At 39.3% G+C, this 6,008-nt stretch overlaps 1 protein-coding gene across 1 annotated transcript in view; it reads right to left on the reverse strand.

The window, feature by feature from the left end:
• Positions 1 to 1,151, reverse strand: part of LOC143293418 (uncharacterized) — a 15,313-nt gene extending 14,162 nt beyond the window's left edge. The window contains exon 1 of the mRNA XM_076604263.1: positions 772 to 1,151. The gene's annotated coding sequence lies outside the window, so the exon portion shown is untranslated. The remainder of the gene's footprint in view (positions 1 to 771) is intronic.
• Positions 1,152 to 6,008: the final 4,857 nt, after the last annotated feature.

The following is a 6,008-nucleotide window of genomic DNA, read 5'->3' on the forward strand; positions in this document are numbered from 1 at the left end:
ATATATATATGTCTTTATATTAGATTGATTCTTTCTTTCCTTCTTTCTTTCTTTCTTTATCACTTTCTGTCTTCCTTTCGTTTGTTGCTTCTCAGTAAAAAAAACAAAAAAACAAAACAAAACTGAGAAAAAAAATATATATATTATTTGTCATGAACAAAATAAAACTCAAGTCAAAATCATCATAATTATAAAACCACACCAATCCACTTCAACAACGAACTTGGGTCATGAAAACAAATAAATGAAGTGTGCTGTGTTCAAATAATGCATAGCCAGATGATCGATGTAATGTTAAAACGACGCATACCCACTCAGCTGTGTCCATACAAAACATGTGCTTGGTTAAGTCCATCCGAAATACGCATACAGATATCAACTACACGATAATGTGTCAGTAAGCCTACAACCGAGTTCGTATAGATAGACAGATAGATAGATAAGATAGATGGAAAACATGCATACATTCATACATGCGTGCATGCAAGATAGATAAACAGACAGATAGTTAAATAGATACATACGTACATATTATGGACATGTTGACAATCATACATACATACATATATATACATAATTAGATACATTTTTTGTATGTTTGTTGTTGTTTTTTCACTTACTCCCATACGACTGGATTCTCCTTTTTTTTTTCTTTTTCTTTTTTTCTCTTTTTTTCCTTTGTGTGTGTGTGTGTGTGTGTGTGTGTGTGTGTGTGTGTGTGTTGTTGTTGTTGTTGTTGTTGTTGCTGCTGCTGTTGCTCGAGTTACTTACAAACGAGCGGTCCCTGCCAAACTACGGAAGCTTCTCTCTGCTTAAAGGTAGAATGTTTATCTCCAGTCACCAGCAAGGAATACTTAGCAAGCCTGATGAAGACTCCACTCTGCGAAACAGCTGTAGCTTTCTGTGTAAGGTAATCTCCTCCTCGGTGGTACAAAATGCCTATCACGAGAGATCTTAAAACTGTCGCCTGAACTCTAAAGATCGGCTTAAATTTTCATCAAAATAATGTTAACTCCTCTTTCAACATAGACCCATTAAAAAGCATGACCGCAAATCCCATCAGCAGTAACCAGATAACTGATCTGATAATAAGGAAGAACAACAAGTTAGGTCACACTATTAACTTCAAGTTCTTTTGTTACGAAAGAAAACAAATCAAACTCGCTTCACATCTACACTGCTCGCTTCTTTCCAACCTCACCTGAGCCCTTGGAGCAAATGAACGACCGCAAAGTCTGTGCGCAGCAACGTCAAACGGGTGGCTGTTCTTTTTTTTTTTTTTTTTTCTTTATCTGACTTTACCGGTGTCACGCCATCAAACTGACTCCCTTCTTGGTTTTACCCCGGGTTTATTTAGGGCTTGGTTCGAATGACGCCCGGGATCATTTATGGCTTGTCAGAGTAGATCCCCCCATCCCCTTACCCCTCGTTGAAACTAACCCCTTTTATACGAGTTTAGTCAAACTATTGATTAAACGAAGGCGGGAGGGGTTTTCAGGACTAGTCTTTTCTCCATTACAGGTTAACTGAAGCAAACGTTGTAGAGTTTCACTGTGATGGTCTGTCTTGATACTAAATGGGCCAAAGTGTCACCCCCCCCCCCCCCCCAACCCCCACCCCACCCCCACCCCTCCCCTCCCTCCCGGGTTTATTTCAAGCTTGTCCAGAATAACCCCCATATCCGTATAAAAGGGGGAGGGGATATGGGAGGGAGGAGTGGTGGGGAGGGAGGGGGGGGGGCGAATTCAACCAGAAAGTGTCAGAATTGATCGGCTGAAGTTTAGCCTCTGGAGTCATCCGAGGCTAGCCTTTGTGCACCCCAGGGTTATGATCTGAACTAATCATATTTGACCCCCAAGGAATAAAATTTTAAAAGAAAGAAAAAAAAAAGAGTACAAATAGGCTGCTGCATCACCACACGCAACATATACAAACGTGCTTTCTGGTTGGCTGACATTTTTAACACCCCAAGGCTGATATCTGGTAAACTAAGCATACATAGTGGGGAACAAAAATAGTATACACACACACACACACTCGCGCACATAAACATGTAACCTCGCGCAGGCTCACACACACACACACACACACACACACACACACACACACACACACACACACACACACACACACACACACACACACACACACACACACACACACCTTAACAAATACCTTGGGGATAGTATTATGCACAATATTAAATAATCGAATAACTGAGTACCTAGAACAAGGTGAACGCCTAACAAAGGAACAAATTGGATTTCGGAAACACTACAGATCAACTGATCAAATCTTCATTCTAAAAAAAAAAAAAGATCATTAATGAAGTAATAAAAGTAAAAAAAAAAAAATAAAAAAGATAGATTAAACAGCTGTTTTGTGGAGTTTGAAAAAAACCTTTGATAATGTTTGGCACGATGCCTTGTTCCAAAAGTTGAAAAGAATGGGCATAACTGGAAAATGATCTGATATAATCAAAGACATGTATGATAATTCCAAAATTCAAATAAAATTTATACGAAGGTCTCAGCGCAGAAATAACTTTACAAAAGGGTGTACAACAGGGCAATACACTAAGCCCAACTTTATTTAATATTTCCATAGATGATATTGTAAAATATATGGAAAGTAACGATTATCCAAAATTCAATGCTGTTTCACCCAGCAGTGTACCATGTTTACTTCATGCTGATGATCTGGTTATTCTGTCTTTAACAAGAAAAAGACTGCAACAAAAATGACATAATTTAAGCACATATTGTCATATTTGGGGATTAAAAATTAATAGAGAAAAACGAAAGTGGTAATCTTTACAAGATCTGACCCAAAAATACCAATATTTTTTTTTTTTTTCTGTTGGGAAGATATAATACAAACAGCAGAAGAATATGGATATTTAGGAGTTATATTCCACAAAAGTGGAAGTCAGATAAGTGTGTGTGTTTTCTGACAAGAGCACAGGAACACCTAACTAAACAAGCAAACAAAGCATTGCATACTTTACGAAGAACATTAAAAAATATCAACATCAATCCAGGTACCATGTCTAAGCTGTATGATACTTTGATAACGCCAATATCGGAGGTATGGTTACGTTACCAAGTCAAACCGAATAATTCTTTCGATTTAGCACATCTTTTTGACGACTGGTTATCGAATAAGTTTCCACATGAAAAATTACACATTAAATTCTGTAATTCTGTAAGCAACAGTACACTTGGAGTACACAAAAAAGCTATGGTGCTTCCTGTGTTAGGTGAATTGGGCAGATTCCAAATAAGTTTAAAGATAATATGCCAAATTATTACATATTGGATTCACATAATTCAATTACCAGAAACTTCCCTCATCAACAAATTATATAAGTCCACGTACCAACACGAAAATACAACTTCCTCATGGTTGATATTTGTTAGATACTCGAAATTATAGGGCTTGATCACATTTGGAAAAAAACCAATTATTCACATTCATCGTACATAGACTGAAATACGTCGTACATATATATATATATATATATATATATAAGAAAATGAATATATCAAATACTGGAAAGATAAAAGAGAAAAAAAAACCATTAAAGCTAAAATTTTACAATACGATTGTAGCAGAGTACAAAACTGAAACCTATCTTTTACATATATCAGATACAAAACGCAGACAAGCTTTACGAAACACAGAATAAGCGCGCATGACCTAAAGATTGAGAAAGGTAGATATTTAAATATTCCACAAGAAGACAGATTGTGCAAATAGTGTAACATACTGGAAGACGAAATCCATCTTCTTGATCATTGCATTAAATGTAAAACCTTAAGGCAGCAATTTTTAAAATATATTCAAAACTCGAATAACACAGGAAATATTCCCAGTCAGGGAATGCTAACAGATGATGAATATATACAAACAAGATTAGGAAAATTTGTTTATGAATGCTGCTGCAATTTATTGCATTAACTGATTGTGTGTTTTTCATTCATTCATTCATTTACCATTGCACTTGACAATAAAATCTATTCTATTTTATTCACAAACACACACACACACAGCGCACTCGGTCACACGGAAACTCCCTCCCACCCCCTACACACACTTACGCACTCACAGCATCGAGCTCAATAGAAAGGAGAGGGAAAAGGGGGGCCGGCCACGCTCCAGCGGGCAGCCATCTTGCTGGAGGCCATTGCCTGACGCGGAAAGTACTTGTAGTGTAGCGAACGCCCCCTCTCTCTCTCCGATTCTCTCTAATCCAGCTGGCAATTCCGTTATAGTTGAAAACTACCTTGGTTAGTGTATACAAACGACAAGGGGGAGAGACACAGAGAGAGATTGGTTCCTCAGCTGCAAAATGTCAAATGCGACGAAGACGGAGGGACGGGAGAGAGAGAGAGAGAGAGATGATTGCACAGACACACACACACACACACACACACACACGTGCGCGCGCGCACTGTGTTTTTGGATGCTGTTGTGTGTGTGTGTGTGTGCGTGTGTGTGTGTGTGTGTGTGTGTATGTGTGTGAGTGGATGTGTTTTGGTGGCTGTCTGGTTTGTTTTTTGTTGTTGAGGTGTTGATGTGTTTTTGTTTTGTTTTTGCTTTTTGGGGGGGTGCTTTTTTTTTTTTTGCTTTTTTTTCTTTTCTTTTTTTTTTGGGGGGGGGGGGGGCGGTGTTGTTTGGGGTGTTTATTTTTCCCTCGACATTATTTTTTTGTTTGTTTTTATTTCATTTTTCTGCCTTTTCTTTTTCTTTTTTTCTTTATTTTCAGTGCTCTTTCTCTTTCTTTCCATTTATACCCTTTCATGCACAATTGTTTGTCTGTCTGTCTTCCTTTTGATGGACAACTTTTGTGGTCTTTAGTGTACGGTTTGCTGTGTGAACTTTATCTTCTTTTTTTTTTTTTCTTTTTGTTAAGGCGTGATGTGATTTGTTGCTATTTGCATGCAGTTTCTCTCGCACTCCCTCTCATTCATTTTCAACCACCTCCACCTTTTTTTCTGCTTGTGTGCATGTGAGTGTTTTCATTTATGCTTGAACAAAATCAGTTTGGACAGCTTCTTCCTGATGTGTGCATGTGAGTGTTTTCATTGATGCTTGAACAAAATCAGTTTGGACAGCTTCTTCCTGATTTTTGGTCGAACTGATTTTTCTGTGCGACGTTTGGCAAGGTGATGGAGTTTGATTTTGGCAAAGCACTCCGCCACCAGTTTTGTCAGGAGATGGACATGGTTTTCTGTGACAGTGGTCAGTGTCCAGCATGTGGTCCTTCAGGTCAGGGAACAAGCTGAAGGTGGGACAGATTGTTCTGCACTGCTGTTGACACAACTGATGTCAAATTGCTGCACGTTGGAAGTTCTCCCCCCTGTTGCTTTCATCATGTGGTCAAGGCATATCTCGGCTTCAAAGCACACACGGATGACTGACTCTGATGCCTTTCGCAGCCCTCCCCTGTTCTTGTGCAAGACAGACGGGTGGCTTCCTCCTTCCGGGTCTGTGAGTGCTTGAGTGCAGGGCTGACATTGCTGTAACTGTTTGTTTGCTATTTTGACCACATCACCTGCAATGTAGGAAAAGTCACAGACACTTTGTACTCCGACAGTGGGTACAAGTCTAGCGGCTTGTCCACATTCTTCCTCAGCAGCATTCACAGGTACAACAGTCTCCAACATGTTGTATTTTCTGCTAATACTGAGTGTTGTCTCAGCCACAGGCAACATTGAAATGACGTTTAGAATGTCTGTCTGGTCTCGAATTTGAGAGTTTCCAGTCACCTTGACATTGTGATGAACAAGAAGACGTTTGTATGTTGCCTTGAACTGGAGGACGGTGGGGATTATTGCTGTACCCTCCACGGGCTCTGACTGAAGAGAAGAAGAGCTCTATGTGATCTTGGCTCAGCTTGTATGTCAAGATGTAGCTGAGGGCACTCCGTCTCTACCTGTTCTGTGAAAATGTTTCTCACAGATTCCAGGCAGGCTAGAAAGCCCCACAAGTCCTGTCTTGTGGTT

Source organism: Babylonia areolata, chromosome 19 (genome assembly GCF_041734735.1).
Source record: "Babylonia areolata isolate BAREFJ2019XMU chromosome 19, ASM4173473v1, whole genome shotgun sequence".
Lineage (NCBI taxonomy): Eukaryota > Metazoa > Mollusca > Gastropoda > Neogastropoda > Buccinidae > Babylonia > Babylonia areolata.